This window comes from Salmo salar, chromosome 08 (assembly GCF_965601325.2).
Source record: "Salmo salar chromosome 08, fSalSal1, whole genome shotgun sequence".
Lineage (NCBI taxonomy): Eukaryota > Metazoa > Chordata > Actinopteri > Salmoniformes > Salmonidae > Salmo > Salmo salar.
The window spans coordinates 3,134,746-3,151,231 of record NC_138298.1 but is presented as its reverse complement, the minus strand read 5'-3'; the positions used below and the strand labels follow the sequence as shown (position 1 = coordinate 3,151,231).

The window sequence follows — 16,486 nt, the reverse complement described above, 5'->3', positions numbered from 1 at the left end:
TTTCATCAGCAACACTGCCTTGTAGTAAGCATTTAATGATGAATTGACTAAATGCAGCTTCCTGCCTTTTTAATAGGATCAAATTTCCTTGTGTTTTCAATTAGCATCTGCCTTGTATTTATAAGACAAACAAGAATATTGTTGCTGAATGCAGCTTGTGTGTGCTTTGTGCTCCTTTGCCCTGTTCAAATGATGAAAGGAAATAAAGTTTGTATTTTATCCAACTACCTGTGCTAAAAAGTGATGGGAACAGTGTTTGTAATTTCTTCTACTTTTTCAGTGACACAAAGTTCAAGCTGCTTATCTAATTGGTGAAAATGCAATGTCTGTTTATCACACTCACTTTGACTATATATGTTGTAGCAAGAGATTGTTTCTCGCTTACGGCCATATCAGCCTGGGTACGTCTGATCTCGGAAGCTAAGCAGGGTCGGGCCTGGTTAGTACTTGGATGGGAGACCGCCTGGGAATACCAGGTGCTGTAAGCATTTTGTCCACGAGGGTGTGCTCTTGCACTATTTCATCAGCAACACTGCCTTGTATTAAGCATTTAATGATGAATTGACTAAATGTCTGTTTTATCAGACTCACTTTGACTATATATGTTGTAGCAAGAGATTGTTTCTCGCTTACGGCCATACCAGCCTGGGTACGCCCGATCTTGTCTGATCTCGGAAGCTAAGCATGGTCGGGCCTGGTTAGTACTTGGATGGGAGACCGCCTGGGAATACCAGGTGCTGTAAGCATTTTGTCCACGAGGGTGTGCCCCTGCACTATTTCATCAGCAACACTGCCTTGTAGTAAGCATTTAATGATGAATTGACTAAATGCAGCTTCCTGCCTTTTTAATAGGATCAAATTTCCTTGTGTTTTCAATTAGCATCTGCCTTGTATTTATAAGACAAACAAGAATATTGTTGCTGAATGCAGCTTGTGTGTGCTTTGTGCTCCTTTGCCCTGTTCAAATGATGAAAGGAAATAAAGTTTGTATTTTATCCAACTACCTGTGCTAAAAAGTGATGGGAACAGTGTTTGTAATTTCTTCTACTTTTTCAGTGACACAAAGTTCAAGCTGCTTATCTAATTGGTGAAAATGCAATGTCTGTTTATCACACTCACTTTGACTATATATGTTGTAGCAAGAGATTGTTTCTCGCTTACGGCCATACCAGCCTGGGTACGCCCGATCTCGTCTGATCTCGGAAGCTAAGCAGGGTCGGGCCTGGTTAGTACTTGGATGGGAGACCGCCTGGGAATACCAGGTGCTGTAAGCATTTTGTCCACGAGGGTGTGCCCCTGCACTATTTCATCAGCAACACTGCCTTGTAGTAAGCATTTAATGATGAATTGACTAAATGCAGCTTCCTGCCTTTTTAATAGGATCAAATTTCCTTGTGTTTTCAATTAGCATCTGCCTTGTATTTATAAGACAAACAAGAATATTGTTGCTGAATGCAGCTTGTGTGTGCTTTGTGCTCCTTTGCCCTGTTCAAATGATGAAAGGAAATAAAGTTTGTATTTTATCCAACTACCTGTGCTAAAAAGTGATGGGAACAGTGTTTGTAATTTCTTCTACTTTTTCAGTGACACAAAGTTCAAGCTGCTTATCTAATTGGTGAAAATGCAATGTCTGTTTATCACACTCACTTTGACTATATATGTTGTAGCAAGAGATTGTTTCTCGCTTACGGCCATACCAGCCTGGGTACGCCCGATCTCGTCTGATCTCGGAAGCTAAGCAGGGTCGGGCCTGGTTAGTACTTGGATGGGAGACCGCCTGGGAATACCAGGTGCTGTAAGCATTTTGTCCACGAGGGTGTGCCCCTGCACTATTTCATCAGCAACACTGCCTTGTAGTAAGCATTTAATGATGAATTGACTAAATGCAGCTTCCTGCCTTTTTAATAGGATCAAATTTCCTTGTGTTTTCAATTAGCATCTGCCTTGTATTTATAAGACAAACAAGAATATTGTTGCTGAATGCAGCTTGTGTGTGCTTTGTGCTCCTTTGCCCTGTTCAAATGATGAAAGGAAATAAAGTTTGTATTTTATCCAACTACCTGTGCTAAAAAGTGATGGGAACAGTGTTTGTAATTTCTTCTACTTTTTCAGTGACACAAAGTTCAAGCTGCTTATCTAATTGGTGAAAATGCAATGTCTGTTTATCACACTCACTTTGACTATATATGTTGTAGCAAGAGGTTGTTTCTCGCTTACGGCCATACCAGCCTGGGTACGCCCAATCTCGTCTGATCACGGAAGCTAAGCAGGGTCGGGCCTGGTTAGTACTTGGATGGGAGACCGCCTGGGAATACCAGGTGCTGTAAGCATTTTGTCCACGAGGGTGTGCTCTTGCACTATTTCATCAGCAACACTGCCTTGTATTAAGCATTTAATGATGATTTGACTAAATGTCTGTTTTATCAGACTCACTTTGACTATATATGTTGTAGCAAGAGATTGTTTCTCGCTTACGGCCATACCAGCCTGGGTACGCCCGATCTCGTCTGATCTCGGAAGCTAAGCATGGTCGGGCCTGGTTAGTACTTGGATGGGAGACCGCCTGGGAATACCAGGTGCTGTAAGCATTTTGTCCACGAGGGTGTGCCCCTGCACTATTTCATCAGCAACACTGCCTTGTAGTAAGCATTTAATGATGAATTGACTAAATGCAGCTTCCTGCCTTTTTAATAGGATCAAATTTCCTTGTGTTTTCAATTAGCATCTGCCTTGTATTTATAAGACAAATAAGAATATTGTTGCTGAATGCAGCTTGTGTGTGCTTTGTGCTCCTTTGCCCTGTTCAAATGATGAAAGGAAATAAAGTTTGTATTTTATCCAACTACCTGTGCTAAAAAGTGATGGGAACAGTGTTTGTAATTTCTTCTACTTTTTCAGTGACACAAAGTTCAAGCTGCTTATCTAATTGGTGAAAATGCAATGTCTGTTTATCACACTCACTTTGACTATATATGTTGTAGCAAGAGATTGTTTCTCGCTTACGGCCATACCAGCCTGGGTACGCCCGATCTCGTCTGATCTCGGAAGCTAAGCAGGGTCGGGCCTGGTTAGTACTTGGATGGGAGACCGCCTGGGAATACCAGGTGCTGTACGCATTTTGTCCACGAGGGTGTGCCCCTGCACTATTTCATCAGCAACACTGCCTTGTAGTAAGCATTTAATGATGAATTGACTAAATGCAGCTTCCTGCCTTTTTAATAGGATCAAATTTCCTTGTGTTTTCAATTAGCATCTGCCTTGTATTTATAAGACAAACAAGAATATTGTTGCTGAATGCAGCTTGTGTGTGCTTTGTGCTCCTTTGCCCTGTTCAAATGATGAAAGGAAATAAAGTTTGTATTTTATCCAACTACCTGTGCTAAAAAGTGATGGGAACAGTGTTTGTAATTTCTTCTACTTTTTCAGTGACACAAAGTTCAAGCTGCTTATCTAATTGGTGAAAATGCAATGTCTGTTTATCACACTCACTTTGACTATATATGTTGTAGCAAGAGATTGTTTCTCGCTTACGGCCATATCAGCCTGGGTACGTCTGATCTCGGAAGCTAAGCAGGGTCGGGCCTGGTTAGTACTTGGATGGGAGACCGCCTGGGAATACCAGGTGCTGTAAGCATTTTGTCCACGAGGGTGTGCTCTTGCACTATTTCATCAGCAACACTGCCTTGTATTAAGCATTTAATGATGAATTGACTAAATGTCTGTTTTATCAGACTCACTTTGACTATATATGTTGTAGCAAGAGATTGTTTCTCGCTTACGGCCATACCAGCCTGGGTACGCCCGATCTCGTCTGATCTCGGAAGCTAAGCATGGTCGGGCCTGGTTAGTACTTGGATGGGAGACCGCCTGGGAATACCAGGTGCTGTAAGCATTTTGTCCACGAGGGTGTGCCCCTGCACTATTTCATCAGCAACACTGCCTTGTAGTAAGCATTTAATGATGAATTGACTAAATGCAGCTTCCTGCCTTTTTAATAGGATCAAATTTCCTTGTGTTTTCAATTAGCATCTGCCTTGTATTTATAAGACAAACAAGAATATTGTTGCTGAATGCAGCTTGTGTGTGCTTTGTGCTCCTTTGCCCTGTTCAAATGATGAAAGGAAATAAAGTTTGTATTTTATCCAACTACCTGTGCTAAAAAGTGATGGGAACAGTGTTTGTAATTTCTTCTACTTTTTCAGTGACACAAAGTTCAAGCTGCTTATCTAATTGGTGAAAATGCAATGTCTGTTTATCACACTCACTTTGACTATATATGTTGTAGCAAGAGATTGTTTCTCGCTTACGGCCATACCAGCCTGGGTACGCCCGATCTCGTCTGATCTCGGAAGCTAAGCAGGGTCGGGCCTGGTTAGTACTTGGATGGGAGACCGCCTGGGAATACCAGGTGCTGTAAGCATTTTGTCCACGAGGGTGTGCCCCTGCACTATTTCATCAGCAACACTGCCTTGTAGTAAGCATTTAATGATGAATTGACTAAATGCAGCTTCCTGCCTTTTTAATAGGATCAAATTTCCTTGTGTTTTCAATTAGCATCTGCCTTGTATTTATAAGACAAACAAGAATATTGTTGCTGAATGCAGCTTGTGTGTGCTTTGTGCTCCTTTGCCCTGTTCAAATGATGAAAGGAAATAAAGTTTGTATTTTATCCAACTACCTGTGCTAAAAAGTGATGGGAACAGTGTTTGTAATTTCTTCTACTTTTTCAGTGACACAAAGTTCAAGCTGCTTATCTAATTGGTGAAAATGCAATGTCTGTTTATCACACTCACTTTGACTATATATGTTGTAGCAAGAGATTGTTTCTCGCTTACGGCCATACCAGCCTGGGTACGCCCGATCTCGTCTGATCTCGGAAGCTAAGCAGGGTCGGGCCTGGTTAGTACTTGGATGGGAGACCGCCTGGGAATACCAGGTGCTGTAAGCATTTTGTCCACGAGGGTGTGCCCCTGCACTATTTCATCAGCAACACTGCCTTGTAGTAAGCATTTAATGATGAATTGACTAAATGCAGCTTCCTGCCTTTTTAATAGGATCAAATTTCCTTGTGTTTTCAATTAGCATCTGCCTTGTATTTATAAGACAAACAAGAATATTGTTGCTGAATGCAGCTTGTGTGTGCTTTGTGCTCCTTTGCCCTGTTCAAATGATGAAAGGAAATAAAGTTTGTATTTTATCCAACTACCTGTGCTAAAAAGTGATGGGAACAGTGTTTGTAATTTCTTCTACTTTTTCAGTGACACAAAGTTCAAGCTGCTTATCTAATTGGTGAAAATGCAATGTCTGTTTATCACACTCACTTTGACTATATATGTTGTAGCAAGAGGTTGTTTCTCGCTTACGGCCATACCAGCCTGGGTACGCCCAATCTCGTCTGATCTCGGAAGCTAAGCAGGGTCGGGCCTGGTTAGTACTTGGATGGGAGACCGCCTGGGAATACCAGGTGCTGTAAGCATTTTGTCCACGAGGGTGTGCTCTTGCACTATTTCATCAGCAACACTGCCTTGTATTAAGCATTTAATGATGATTTGACTAAATGTCTGTTTTATCAGACTCACTTTGACTATATATGTTGTAGCAAGAGATTGTTTCTCGCTTACGGCCATACCAGCCTGGGTACGCCCGATCTCGTCTGATCTCGGAAGCTAAGCATGGTCGGGCCTGGTTAGTACTTGGATGGGAGACCGCCTGGGAATACCAGGTGCTGTAAGCATTTTGTCCACGAGGGTGTGCCCCTGCACTATTTCATCAGCAACACTGCCTTGTAGTAAGCATTTAATGATGAATTGACTAAATGCAGCTTCCTGCCTTTTTAATAGGATCAAATTTCCTTGTGTTTTCAATTAGCATCTGCCTTGTATTTATAAGACAAATAAGAATATTGTTGCTGAATGCAGCTTGTGTGTGCTTTGTGCTCCTTTGCCCTGTTCAAATGATGAAAGGAAATAAAGTTTGTATTTTATCCAACTACCTGTGCTAAAAAGTGATGGGAACAGTGTTTGTAATTTCTTCTACTTTTTCAGTGACACAAAGTTCAAGCTGCTTATCTAATTGGTGAAAATGCAATGTCTGTTTATCACACTCACTTTGACTATATATGTTGTAGCAAGAGATTGTTTCTCGCTTACGGCCATACCAGCCTGGGTACGCCCGATCTCGTCTGATCTCGGAAGCTAAGCAGGGTCGGGCCTGGTTAGTACTTGGATGGGAGACCGCCTGGGAATACCAGGTGCTGTACGCATTTTGTCCACGAGGGTGTGCCCCTGCACTATTTCATCAGCAACACTGCCTTGTAGTAAGCATTTAATGATGAATTGACTAAATGCAGCTTCCTGCCTTTTTAATAGGATCAAATTTCCTTGTGTTTTCAATTAGCATCTGCCTTGTATTTATAAGACAAACAAGAATATTGTTGCTGAATGCAGCTTGTGTGTGCTTTGTGCTCCTTTGCCCTGTTCAAATGATGAAAGGAAATAAAGTTTGTATTTTATCCAACTACCTGTGCTAAAAAGTGATGGGAACAGTGTTTGTAATTTCTTCTACTTTTTCAGTGACACAAAGTTCAAGCTGCTTATCTAATTGGTGAAAATGCAATGTCTGTTTATCACACTCACTTTGACTATATATGTTGTAGCAAGAGATTGTTTCTCGCTTACGGCCATACCAGCCTGGGTACGCCCGATCTCGTCTGATCTCGGAAGCTAAGCAGGGTCGGGCCTGGTTAGTACTTGGATGGGAGACCGCCTGGGAATACCAGGTGCTGTACGCATTTTGTCCACGAGGGTGTGCCCCTGCACTATTTCATCAGCAACACTGCCTTGTAGTAAGCATTTAATGATGAATTGACTAAATGCAGCTTCCTGCCTTTTTAATAGGATCAAATTTCCTTGTGTTTTCAATTAGCATCTGCCTTGTATTTATAAGACAAACAAGAATATTGTTGCTGAATGCAGCTTGTGTGTGCTTTGTGCTCCTTTGCCCTGTTCAAATGATGAAAGGAAATAAAGTTTGTATTTTATCCAACTACCTGTGCTAAAAAGTGATGGGAACAGTGTTTGTAATTTCTTCTACTTTTTCAGTGACACAAAGTTCAAGCTGCTTATCTAATTGGTGAAAATGCAATGTCTGTTTATCACACTCACTTTGACTATATATGTTGTAGCAAGAGATTGTTTCTCGCTTACGGCCATACCAGCCTGGGTACGCCCGATCTCGTCTGATCTCGGAAGCTAAGCAGGGTCGGGCCTGGTTAGTACTTGGATGGGAGACCGCCTGGGAATACCAGGTGCTGTAAGCATTTTGTCCACGAGGGTGTGCCCCTGCACTATTTCATCAGCAACACTGCCTTGTAGTAAGCATTTAATGATGAATTGACTAAATGCAGCTTCCTGCCTTTTTAATAGGATCAAATTTCCTTGTGTTTTCAATTAGCATCTGCCTTGTATTTATAAGACAAACAAGAATATTGTTGCTGAATGCAGCTTGTGTGTGCTTTGTGCTCCTTTGCCCTGTTCAAATGATGAAAGGAAATAAAGTTTGTATTTTATCCAACTACCTGTGCTAAAAAGTGATGGGAACAGTGTTTGTAATTTCTTCTACTTTTTCAGTGACACAAAGTTCAAGCTGCTTATCTAATTGGTGAAAATGCAATGTCTGTTTATCACACTCACTTTGACTATATATGTTGTAGCAAGAGGTTGTTTCTCGCTTACGGCCATACCAGCCTGGGTACGCCCAATCTCGTCTGATCTCGGAAGCTAAGCAGGGTCGGGCCTGGTTAGTACTTGGATGGGAGACCGCCTGGGAATACCAGGTGCTGTAAGCATTTTGTCCACGAGGGTGTGCTCTTGCACTATTTCATCAGCAACACTGCCTTGTATTAAGCATTTAATGATGAATTGACTAAATGTCTGTTTTATCAGACTCACTTTGACTATATATGTTGTAGCAAGAGATTGTTTCTCGCTTACGGCCATACCAGCCTGGGTACGCCCGATCTCGTCTGATCTCGGAAGCTAAGCAGGGTCGGGCCTGGTTAGTACTTGGATGGGAGACCGCCTGGGAATACCAGGTGCTGTAAGCATTTTGTCCACGAGGGTGTGCCCCTGCACTATTTCATCAGCAACACTGCCTTGTAGTAAGCATTTAATGATGAATTGACTAAATGCAGCTTCCTGCCTTTTTAATAGGATCACATTTCCTTGTGTTTTCAATTAGCATCTGCCTTGTATTTATAAGACAAACAAGAATATTGTTGCTGAATGCAGCTTGTGTGTGCTTTGTGCTCCTTTGCCCTGTTCAAATGATGAAAGGAAATAAAGTTTGTATTTTATCCAACTACCTGTGCTAAAAAGTGATGGGAACAGTGTTTGTAATTTCTTCTACTTTTTCAGTGACACAAAGTTCAAGCTGCTTATCTAATTGGTGAAAATGCAATGTCTGTTTATCACACTCACTTTGACTATATATGTTGTAGCAAGAGGTTGTTTCTCGCTTACGGCCATACCAGCCTGGGTACGCCCAATCTCGTCTGATCTCGGAAGCTAAGCAGGGTCGGGCCTGGTTAGTACTTGGATGGGAGACCGCCTGGGAATACCAGGTGCTGTAAGCATTTTGTCCACGAGGGTGTGCTCTTGCACTATTTCATCAGCAACACTGCCTTGTATTAAGCATTTAATGATGAATTGACTAAATGTCTGTTTTATCAGACTCACTTTGACTATATATGTTGTAGCAAGAGATTGTTTCTCGCTTACGGCCATACCAGCCTGGGTACGCCCGATCTCGTCTGATCTCGGAAGCTAAGCATGGTCGGGCCTGGTTAGTACTTGGATGGGAGACCGCCTGGGAATACCAGGTGCTGTAAGCATTTTGTCCACGAGGGTGTGCCCCTGCACTATTTCATCAGCAACACTGCCTTGTAGTAAGCATTTAATGATGAATTGACTAAATGCAGCTTCCTGCCTTTTTAATAGGATCAAATTTCCTTGTGTTTTCAATTAGCATCTGCCTTGTATTTATAAGACAAACAAGAATATTGTTGCTGAATGCAGCTTGTGTGTGCTTTGTGCTCCTTTGCCCTGTTCAAATGATGAAAGGAAATAAAGTTTGTATTTTATCCAACTACCTGTGCTAAAAAGTGATGGGAACAGTGTTTGTAATTTCTTCTACTTTTTCAGTGACACAAAGTTCAAGCTGCTTATCTAATTGGTGAAAATGCAATGTCTGTTTATCACACTCACTTTGACTATATATGTTGTAGCAAGAGATTGTTTCTCGCTTACGGCCATACCAGCCTGGGTACGCCCGATCTCGTCTGATCTCGGAAGCTAAGCAGGGTCGGGCCTGGTTAGTACTTGGATGGGAGACCGCCTGGGAATACCAGGTGCTGTAAGCATTTTGTCCACGAGGGTGTGCCCCTGCACTATTTCATCAGCAACACTGCCTTGTAGTAAGCATTTAATGATGAATTGACTAAATGCAGCTTCCTGCCTTTTTAATAGGATCAAATTTCCTTGTGTTTTCAATTAGCATCTGCCTTGTATTTATAAGACAAATAAGAATATTGTTGCTGAATGCAGCTTGTGTGTGCTTTGTGCTCCTTTGCCCTGTTCAAATGATGAAAGGAAATAAAGTTTGTATTTTATCCAACTACCTGTGCTAAAAAGTGATGGGAACAGTGTTTGTAATTTCTTCTACTTTTTCAGTGACACAAAGTTCAAGCTGCTTATCTAATTGGTGAAAATGCAATGTCTGTTTATCACACTCACTTTGACTATATATGTTGTAGCAAGAGATTGTTTCTCGCTTACGGCCATACCAGCCTGGGTACGCCCGATCTCGTCTGATCTCGGAAGCTAAGCAGGGTCGGGCCTGGTTAGTACTTGGATGGGAGACCGCCTGGGAATACCAGGTGCTGTACGCATTTTGTCCACGAGGGTGTGCCCCTGCACTATTTCATCAGCAACACTGCCTTGTAGTAAGCATTTAATGATGAATTGACTAAATGCAGCTTCCTGCCTTTTTAATAGGATCAAATTTCCTTGTGTTTTCAATTAGCATCTGCCTTGTATTTATAAGACAAACAAGAATATTGTTGCTGAATGCAGCTTGTGTGTGCTTTGTGCTCCTTTGCCCTGTTCAAATGATGAAAGGAAATAAAGTTTGTATTTTATCCAACTACCTGTGCTAAAAAGTGATGGGAACAGTGTTTGTAATTTCTTCTACTTTTTCAGTGACACAAAGTTCAAGCTGCTTATCTAATTGGTGAAAATGCAATGTCTGTTTATCACACTCACTTTGACTATATATGTTGTAGCAAGAGATTGTTTCTCGCTTACGGCCATACCAGCCTGGGTACGCCCGATCTCGTCTGATCTCGGAAGCTAAGCAGGGTCGGGCCTGGTTAGTACTTGGATGGGAGACCGCCTGGGAATACCAGGTGCTGTAAGCATTTTGTCCACGAGGGTGTGCCCCTGCACTATTTCATCAGCAACACTGCCTTGTAGTAAGCATTTAATGATGAATTGACTAAATGCAGCTTCCTGCCTTTTTAATAGGATCAAATTTCCTTGTGTTTTCAATTAGCATCTGCCTTGTATTTATAAGACAAACAAGAATATTGTTGCTGAATGCAGCTTGTGTGTGCTTTGTGCTCCTTTGCCCTGTTCAAATGATGAAAGGAAATAAAGTTTGTATTTTATCCAACTACCTGTGCTAAAAAGTGATGGGAACAGTGTTTGTAATTTCTTCTACTTTTTCAGTGACACAAAGTTCAAGCTGCTTATCTAATTGGTGAAAATGCAATGTCTGTTTATCACACTCACTTTGACTATATATGTTGTAGCAAGAGATTGTTTCTCGCTTACGGCCATACCAGCCTGGGTACGCCCGATCTCGTCTGATCTCGGAAGCTAAGCAGGGTCGGGCCTGGTTAGTACTTGGATGGGAGACCGCCTGGGAATACCAGGTGCTGTAAGCATTTTGTCCACGAGGGTGTGCCCCTGCACTATTTCATCAGCAACACTGCCTTGTAGTAAGCATTTAATGATGAATTGACTAAATGCAGCTTCCTGCCTTTTTAATAGGATCAAATTTCCTTGTGTTTTCAATTAGCATCTGCCTTGTATTTATAAGACAAATAAGAATATTGTTGCTGAATGCAGCTTGTGTGTGCTTTGTGCTCCTTTGCCCTGTTCAAATGATGAAAGGAAATAAAGTTTGTATTTTATCCAACTACCTGTGCTAAAAAGTGATGGGAACAGTGTTTGTAATTTCTTCTACTTTTTCAGTGACACAAAGTTCAAGCTGCTTATCTAATTGGTGAAAATGCAATGTCTGTTTATCACACTCACTTTGACTATATATGTTGTAGCAAGAGATTGTTTCTCGCTTACGGCCATACCAGCCTGGGTACGCCCGATCTCGTCTGATCTCGGAAGCTAAGCAGGGTCGGGCCTGGTTAGTACTTGGATGGGAGACCGCCTGGGAATACCAGGTGCTGTACGCATTTTGTCCACGAGGGTGTGCCCCTGCACTATTTCATCAGCAACACTGCCTTGTAGTAAGCATTTAATGATGAATTGACTAAATGCAGCTTCCTGCCTTTTTAATAGGATCAAATTTCCTTGTGTTTTCAATTAGCATCTGCCTTGTATTTATAAGACAAACAAGAATATTGTTGCTGAATGCAGCTTGTGTGTGCTTTGTGCTCCTTTGCCCTGTTCAAATGATGAAAGGAAATAAAGTTTGTATTTTATCCAACTACCTGTGCTAAAAAGTGATGGGAACAGTGTTTGTAATTTCTTCTACTTTTTCAGTGACACAAAGTTCAAGCTGCTTATCTAATTGGTGAAAATGCAATGTCTGTTTATCACACTCACTTTGACTATATATGTTGTAGCAAGAGATTGTTTCTCGCTTACGGCCATACCAGCCTGGGTACGCCCGATCTCGTCTGATCTCGGAAGCTAAGCAGGGTCGGGCCTGGTTAGTACTTGGATGGGAGACCGCCTGGGAATACCAGGTGCTGTAAGCATTTTGTCCACGAGGGTGTGCCCCTGCACTATTTCATCAGCAACACTGCCTTGTAGTAAGCATTTAATGATGAATTGACTAAATGCAGCTTCCTGCCTTTTTAATAGGATCAAATTTCCTTGTGTTTTCAATTAGCATCTGCCTTGTATTTATAAGACAAACAAGAATATTGTTGCTGAATGCAGCTTGTGTGTGCTTTGTGCTCCTTTGCCCTGTTCAAATGATGAAAGGAAATAAAGTTTGTATTTTATCCAACTACCTGTGCTAAAAAGTGATGGGAACAGTGTTTGTAATTTCTTCTACTTTTTCAGTGACACAAAGTTCAAGCTGCTTATCTAATTGGTGAAAATGCAATGTCTGTTTATCACACTCACTTTGACTATATATGTTGTAGCAAGAGGTTGTTTCTCGCTTACGGCCATACCAGCCTGGGTACGCCCAATCTCGTCTGATCTCGGAAGCTAAGCAGGGTCGGGCCTGGTTAGTACTTGGATGGGAGACCGCCTGGGAATACCAGGTGCTGTAAGCATTTTGTCCACGAGGGTGTGCTCTTGCACTATTTCATCAGCAACACTGCCTTGTATTAAGCATTTAATGATGAATTGACTAAATGTCTGTTTTATCAGACTCACTTTGACTATATATGTTGTAGCAAGAGATTGTTTCTCGCTTACGGCCATACCAGCCTGGGTACGCCCGATCTCGTCTGATCTCGGAAGCTAAGCAGGGTCGGGCCTGGTTAGTACTTGGATGGGAGACCGCCTGGGAATACCAGGTGCTGTAAGCATTTTGTCCACGAGGGTGTGCCCCTGCACTATTTCATCAGCAACACTGCCTTGTAGTAAGCATTTAATGATGAATTGACTAAATGCAGCTTCCTGCCTTTTTAATAGGATCACATTTCCTTGTGTTTTCAATTAGCATCTGCCTTGTATTTATAAGACAAACAAGAATATTGTTGCTGAATGCAGCTTGTGTGTGCTTTGTGCTCCTTTGCCCTGTTCAAATGATGAAAGGAAATAAAGTTTGTATTTTATCCAACTACCTGTGCTAAAAAGTGATGGGAACAGTGTTTGTAATTTCTTCTACTTTTTCAGTGACACAAAGTTCAAGCTGCTTATCTAATTGGTGAAAATGCAATGTCTGTTTATCACACTCACTTTGACTATATATGTTGTAGCAAGAGGTTGTTTCTCGCTTACGGCCATACCAGCCTGGGTACGCCCAATCTCGTCTGATCTCGGAAGCTAAGCAGGGTCGGGCCTGGTTAGTACTTGGATGGGAGACCGCCTGGGAATACCAGGTGCTGTAAGCATTTTGTCCACGAGGGTGTGCTCTTGCACTATTTCATCAGCAACACTGCCTTGTATTAAGCATTTAATGATGAATTGACTAAATGTCTGTTTTATCAGACTCACTTTGACTATATATGTTGTAGCAAGAGATTGTTTCTCGCTTACGGCCATACCAGCCTGGGTACGCCCGATCTCGTCTGATCTCGGAAGCTAAGCATGGTCGGGCCTGGTTAGTACTTGGATGGGAGACCGCCTGGGAATACCAGGTGCTGTAAGCATTTTGTCCACGAGGGTGTGCCCCTGCACTATTTCATCAGCAACACTGCCTTGTAGTAAGCATTTAATGATGAATTGACTAAATGCAGCTTCCTGCCTTTTTAATAGGATCAAATTTCCTTGTGTTTTCAATTAGCATCTGCCTTGTATTTATAAGACAAACAAGAATATTGTTGCTGAATGCAGCTTGTGTGTGCTTTGTGCTCCTTTGCCCTGTTCAAATGATGAAAGGAAATAAAGTTTGTATTTTATCCAACTACCTGTGCTAAAAAGTGATGGGAACAGTGTTTGTAATTTCTTCTACTTTTTCAGTGACACAAAGTTCAAGCTGCTTATCTAATTGGTGAAAATGCAATGTCTGTTTATCACACTCACTTTGACTATATATGTTGTAGCAAGAGATTGTTTCTCGCTTACGGCCATACCAGCCTGGGTACGCCCGATCTCGTCTGATCTCGGAAGCTAAGCAGGGTCGGGCCTGGTTAGTACTTGGATGGGAGACCGCCTGGGAATACCAGGTGCTGTAAGCATTTTGTCCACGAGGGTGTGCCCCTGCACTATTTCATCAGCAACACTGCCTTGTAGTAAGCATTTAATGATGAATTGACTAAATGCAGCTTCCTGCCTTTTTAATAGGATCAAATTTCCTTGTGTTTTCAATTAGCATCTGCCTTGTATTTATAAGACAAATAAGAATATTGTTGCTGAATGCAGCTTGTGTGTGCTTTGTGCTCCTTTGCCCTGTTCAAATGATGAAAGGAAATAAAGTTTGTATTTTATCCAACTACCTGTGCTAAAAAGTGATGGGAACAGTGTTTGTAATTTCTTCTACTTTTTCAGTGACACAAAGTTCAAGCTGCTTATCTAATTGGTGAAAATGCAATGTCTGTTTATCACACTCACTTTGACTATATATGTTGTAGCAAGAGATTGTTTCTCGCTTACGGCCATACCAGCCTGGGTACGCCCGATCTCGTCTGATCTCGGAAGCTAAGCAGGGTCGGGCCTGGTTAGTACTTGGATGGGAGACCGCCTGGGAATACCAGGTGCTGTACGCATTTTGTCCACGAGGGTGTGCCCCTGCACTATTTCATCAGCAACACTGCCTTGTAGTAAGCATTTAATGATGAATTGACTAAATGCAGCTTCCTGCCTTTTTAATAGGATCAAATTTCCTTGTGTTTTCAATTAGCATCTGCCTTGTATTTATAAGACAAACAAGAATATTGTTGCTGAATGCAGCTTGTGTGTGCTTTGTGCTCCTTTGCCCTGTTCAAATGATGAAAGGAAATAAAGTTTGTATTTTATCCAACTACCTGTGCTAAAAAGTGATGGGAACAGTGTTTGTAATTTCTTCTACTTTTTCAGTGACACAAAGTTCAAGCTGCTTATCTAATTGGTGAAAATGCAATGTCTGTTTATCACACTCACTTTGACTATATATGTTGTAGCAAGAGGTTGTTTCTCGCTTACGGCCATACCAGCCTGGGTACGCCCAATCTCGTCTGATCTCGGAAGCTAAGCAGGGTCGTGCCTGGTTAGTACTTGGATGGGAGACCGCCTGGGAATACCAGGTGCTGTAAGCATTTTGTCCACGAGGGTGTGCTCTTGCACTATTTCATCAGCAACACTGCCTTGTATTAAGCATTTAATGATGAATTGACTAAATGTCTGTTTTATCAGACTCACTTTGACTATATATGTTGTAGCAAGAGATTGTTTCTCGCTTACGGCCATACCAGCCTGGGTACTCCCGATCTCGTCTGATCTCGGAAGCTAAGCAGGGTCGGGCCTGGTTAGTACTTGGATGGGAGACCGCCTGGGAATACCAGGTGCTGTAAGCATTTTGTCCACGAGGGTGTGCCCCTGCACTATTTCATCAGCAACACTGCCTTGTAGTAAGCATTTAATGATGAATTGACTAAATGCAGCTTCCTGCCTTTTTAATAGGATCAAATTTCCTTGTGTTTTCAATTAGCATCTGCCTTGTATTTATAAGACAAACAAGAATATTGTTGCTGAATGCAGCTTGTGTGTGCTTTGTGCTCCTTTGCCCTGTTCAAATGATAAAAGGAAATAAAGTTTGTATTTTATCCAACTACCTGTGCTAAAAAGTGATGGGAACAGTGTTTGTAATTTCTTCTACTTTTTCAGTGACACAAAGTTCAAGCTGCTTATCTAATTGGTGAAAATGCAATGTCTGTTTATCACACTCACTTTGACTATATATGTTGTAGCAAGAGGTTGTTTCTCGCTTACGGCCATACCAGCCTGGGTACGCCCAATCTCGTCTGATCTCGGAAGCTAAGCAGGGTCGGGCCTGGTTAGTACTTGGATGGGAGACCGCCTGGGAATACCAGGTGCTGTAAGCATTTTGTCCACGAGGGTGTGCTCTTGCACTATTTCATCAGCAACACTGCCTTGTATTAAGCATTTAATGATGAATTGACTAAATGTCTGTTTTATCAGACTCACTTTGACTATATATGTTGTAGCAAGAGATTGTTTCTCGCTTACGGCCATACCAGCCTGGGTACGCCCGATCTCGTCTGATCTCGGAAGCTAAGCAGGGTCGGGCCTGGTTAGTACTTGGATGGGAGACCGCCTGGGAATACCAGGTGCTGTAAGCATTTTGTCCACGAGGGTGTGCCCCTGCACTATTTCATCAGCAACACTGCCTTGTAGTAAGCATTTAATGATGAATTGACTAAATGCAGCTTCCTGCCTTTTTAATAGGATCAAATTTCCTTGTGTTTTCAATTAGCATCTGCCTTGTATTTATAAGACAAACAAGAATATTGTTGCTGAATGCAGCTTGTGTGTGCTTTGTGCTCCTTTGCCCTGTTCAAATGATGAAA

The 16,486-nt window shown here is 42.0% G+C and overlaps 34 non-coding genes and 2 pseudogenes across 34 annotated transcripts; all 36 read left to right on the top strand.

The window, feature by feature from the left end:
- The first annotated feature begins 379 nt into the window (after positions 1-379).
- LOC145853541 (uncharacterized) lies at positions 380-488 on the top strand (annotated as a pseudogene).
- Positions 489-627: 139 nt separating this feature from the next.
- LOC145850804 (5S ribosomal RNA) lies at positions 628-746 on the top strand. The gene has a single exon (XR_014372652.1). It is a non-coding gene; the product is annotated as a 5S ribosomal RNA (ribosomal RNA).
- A 409-nt stretch (positions 747-1,155) lies between these two features.
- Positions 1,156-1,274, top strand: LOC145855892 (5S ribosomal RNA). The gene has a single exon (XR_014376780.1). It is a non-coding gene; the product is annotated as a 5S ribosomal RNA (ribosomal RNA).
- Positions 1,275-1,683: 409 nt separating this feature from the next.
- On the top strand, positions 1,684-1,802 carry LOC145855891 (5S ribosomal RNA). Its single transcript, XR_014376779.1, has one exon. It is a non-coding gene; the product is annotated as a 5S ribosomal RNA (ribosomal RNA).
- A 409-nt stretch (positions 1,803-2,211) lies between these two features.
- On the top strand, positions 2,212-2,330 carry LOC145852215 (5S ribosomal RNA). The gene has a single exon (XR_014374069.1). It is a non-coding gene; the product is annotated as a 5S ribosomal RNA (ribosomal RNA).
- A 139-nt stretch (positions 2,331-2,469) lies between these two features.
- On the top strand, positions 2,470-2,588 carry LOC145884926 (5S ribosomal RNA). Its single transcript, XR_014396506.1, has one exon. It is a non-coding gene; the product is annotated as a 5S ribosomal RNA (ribosomal RNA).
- A 409-nt stretch (positions 2,589-2,997) lies between these two features.
- LOC145884556 (5S ribosomal RNA) lies at positions 2,998-3,116 on the top strand. Its single transcript, XR_014396134.1, has one exon. It is a non-coding gene; the product is annotated as a 5S ribosomal RNA (ribosomal RNA).
- A 409-nt stretch (positions 3,117-3,525) lies between these two features.
- LOC145853540 (uncharacterized) lies at positions 3,526-3,634 on the top strand (annotated as a pseudogene).
- A 139-nt stretch (positions 3,635-3,773) lies between these two features.
- LOC145884925 (5S ribosomal RNA) lies at positions 3,774-3,892 on the top strand. The gene has a single exon (XR_014396505.1). It is a non-coding gene; the product is annotated as a 5S ribosomal RNA (ribosomal RNA).
- A 409-nt stretch (positions 3,893-4,301) lies between these two features.
- On the top strand, positions 4,302-4,420 carry LOC145855890 (5S ribosomal RNA). The gene has a single exon (XR_014376778.1). It is a non-coding gene; the product is annotated as a 5S ribosomal RNA (ribosomal RNA).
- Positions 4,421-4,829: 409 nt separating this feature from the next.
- Positions 4,830-4,948, top strand: LOC145855889 (5S ribosomal RNA). Its single transcript, XR_014376777.1, has one exon. It is a non-coding gene; the product is annotated as a 5S ribosomal RNA (ribosomal RNA).
- A 409-nt stretch (positions 4,949-5,357) lies between these two features.
- On the top strand, positions 5,358-5,476 carry LOC145886034 (5S ribosomal RNA). Its single transcript, XR_014397618.1, has one exon. It is a non-coding gene; the product is annotated as a 5S ribosomal RNA (ribosomal RNA).
- Positions 5,477-5,615: 139 nt separating this feature from the next.
- On the top strand, positions 5,616-5,734 carry LOC145884924 (5S ribosomal RNA). Its single transcript, XR_014396504.1, has one exon. It is a non-coding gene; the product is annotated as a 5S ribosomal RNA (ribosomal RNA).
- A 409-nt stretch (positions 5,735-6,143) lies between these two features.
- On the top strand, positions 6,144-6,262 carry LOC145884555 (5S ribosomal RNA). Its single transcript, XR_014396133.1, has one exon. It is a non-coding gene; the product is annotated as a 5S ribosomal RNA (ribosomal RNA).
- A 409-nt stretch (positions 6,263-6,671) lies between these two features.
- LOC145884554 (5S ribosomal RNA) lies at positions 6,672-6,790 on the top strand. Its single transcript, XR_014396132.1, has one exon. It is a non-coding gene; the product is annotated as a 5S ribosomal RNA (ribosomal RNA).
- A 409-nt stretch (positions 6,791-7,199) lies between these two features.
- Positions 7,200-7,318, top strand: LOC145855888 (5S ribosomal RNA). The gene has a single exon (XR_014376776.1). It is a non-coding gene; the product is annotated as a 5S ribosomal RNA (ribosomal RNA).
- Positions 7,319-7,727: 409 nt separating this feature from the next.
- LOC145886033 (5S ribosomal RNA) lies at positions 7,728-7,846 on the top strand. Its single transcript, XR_014397617.1, has one exon. It is a non-coding gene; the product is annotated as a 5S ribosomal RNA (ribosomal RNA).
- A 139-nt stretch (positions 7,847-7,985) lies between these two features.
- On the top strand, positions 7,986-8,104 carry LOC145855886 (5S ribosomal RNA). The gene has a single exon (XR_014376774.1). It is a non-coding gene; the product is annotated as a 5S ribosomal RNA (ribosomal RNA).
- Positions 8,105-8,513: 409 nt separating this feature from the next.
- On the top strand, positions 8,514-8,632 carry LOC145886031 (5S ribosomal RNA). Its single transcript, XR_014397615.1, has one exon. It is a non-coding gene; the product is annotated as a 5S ribosomal RNA (ribosomal RNA).
- A 139-nt stretch (positions 8,633-8,771) lies between these two features.
- Positions 8,772-8,890, top strand: LOC145884923 (5S ribosomal RNA). Its single transcript, XR_014396503.1, has one exon. It is a non-coding gene; the product is annotated as a 5S ribosomal RNA (ribosomal RNA).
- A 409-nt stretch (positions 8,891-9,299) lies between these two features.
- Positions 9,300-9,418, top strand: LOC145855885 (5S ribosomal RNA). The gene has a single exon (XR_014376773.1). It is a non-coding gene; the product is annotated as a 5S ribosomal RNA (ribosomal RNA).
- Positions 9,419-9,827: 409 nt separating this feature from the next.
- On the top strand, positions 9,828-9,946 carry LOC145884553 (5S ribosomal RNA). Its single transcript, XR_014396131.1, has one exon. It is a non-coding gene; the product is annotated as a 5S ribosomal RNA (ribosomal RNA).
- A 409-nt stretch (positions 9,947-10,355) lies between these two features.
- Positions 10,356-10,474, top strand: LOC145855884 (5S ribosomal RNA). Its single transcript, XR_014376772.1, has one exon. It is a non-coding gene; the product is annotated as a 5S ribosomal RNA (ribosomal RNA).
- A 409-nt stretch (positions 10,475-10,883) lies between these two features.
- Positions 10,884-11,002, top strand: LOC145855883 (5S ribosomal RNA). Its single transcript, XR_014376771.1, has one exon. It is a non-coding gene; the product is annotated as a 5S ribosomal RNA (ribosomal RNA).
- Positions 11,003-11,411: 409 nt separating this feature from the next.
- LOC145884552 (5S ribosomal RNA) lies at positions 11,412-11,530 on the top strand. The gene has a single exon (XR_014396130.1). It is a non-coding gene; the product is annotated as a 5S ribosomal RNA (ribosomal RNA).
- Positions 11,531-11,939: 409 nt separating this feature from the next.
- Positions 11,940-12,058, top strand: LOC145855882 (5S ribosomal RNA). Its single transcript, XR_014376770.1, has one exon. It is a non-coding gene; the product is annotated as a 5S ribosomal RNA (ribosomal RNA).
- A 409-nt stretch (positions 12,059-12,467) lies between these two features.
- LOC145886030 (5S ribosomal RNA) lies at positions 12,468-12,586 on the top strand. The gene has a single exon (XR_014397614.1). It is a non-coding gene; the product is annotated as a 5S ribosomal RNA (ribosomal RNA).
- Positions 12,587-12,725: 139 nt separating this feature from the next.
- Positions 12,726-12,844, top strand: LOC145855881 (5S ribosomal RNA). Its single transcript, XR_014376769.1, has one exon. It is a non-coding gene; the product is annotated as a 5S ribosomal RNA (ribosomal RNA).
- Positions 12,845-13,253: 409 nt separating this feature from the next.
- Positions 13,254-13,372, top strand: LOC145886029 (5S ribosomal RNA). Its single transcript, XR_014397613.1, has one exon. It is a non-coding gene; the product is annotated as a 5S ribosomal RNA (ribosomal RNA).
- A 139-nt stretch (positions 13,373-13,511) lies between these two features.
- Positions 13,512-13,630, top strand: LOC145884921 (5S ribosomal RNA). Its single transcript, XR_014396501.1, has one exon. It is a non-coding gene; the product is annotated as a 5S ribosomal RNA (ribosomal RNA).
- Positions 13,631-14,039: 409 nt separating this feature from the next.
- LOC145855880 (5S ribosomal RNA) lies at positions 14,040-14,158 on the top strand. Its single transcript, XR_014376768.1, has one exon. It is a non-coding gene; the product is annotated as a 5S ribosomal RNA (ribosomal RNA).
- A 409-nt stretch (positions 14,159-14,567) lies between these two features.
- On the top strand, positions 14,568-14,686 carry LOC145884550 (5S ribosomal RNA). Its single transcript, XR_014396128.1, has one exon. It is a non-coding gene; the product is annotated as a 5S ribosomal RNA (ribosomal RNA).
- Positions 14,687-15,095: 409 nt separating this feature from the next.
- Positions 15,096-15,214, top strand: LOC145852193 (5S ribosomal RNA). Its single transcript, XR_014374047.1, has one exon. It is a non-coding gene; the product is annotated as a 5S ribosomal RNA (ribosomal RNA).
- A 139-nt stretch (positions 15,215-15,353) lies between these two features.
- Positions 15,354-15,472, top strand: LOC145857594 (5S ribosomal RNA). The gene has a single exon (XR_014378493.1). It is a non-coding gene; the product is annotated as a 5S ribosomal RNA (ribosomal RNA).
- Positions 15,473-15,881: 409 nt separating this feature from the next.
- On the top strand, positions 15,882-16,000 carry LOC145886028 (5S ribosomal RNA). Its single transcript, XR_014397612.1, has one exon. It is a non-coding gene; the product is annotated as a 5S ribosomal RNA (ribosomal RNA).
- A 139-nt stretch (positions 16,001-16,139) lies between these two features.
- Positions 16,140-16,258, top strand: LOC145855879 (5S ribosomal RNA). Its single transcript, XR_014376767.1, has one exon. It is a non-coding gene; the product is annotated as a 5S ribosomal RNA (ribosomal RNA).
- Positions 16,259-16,486: the final 228 nt, after the last annotated feature.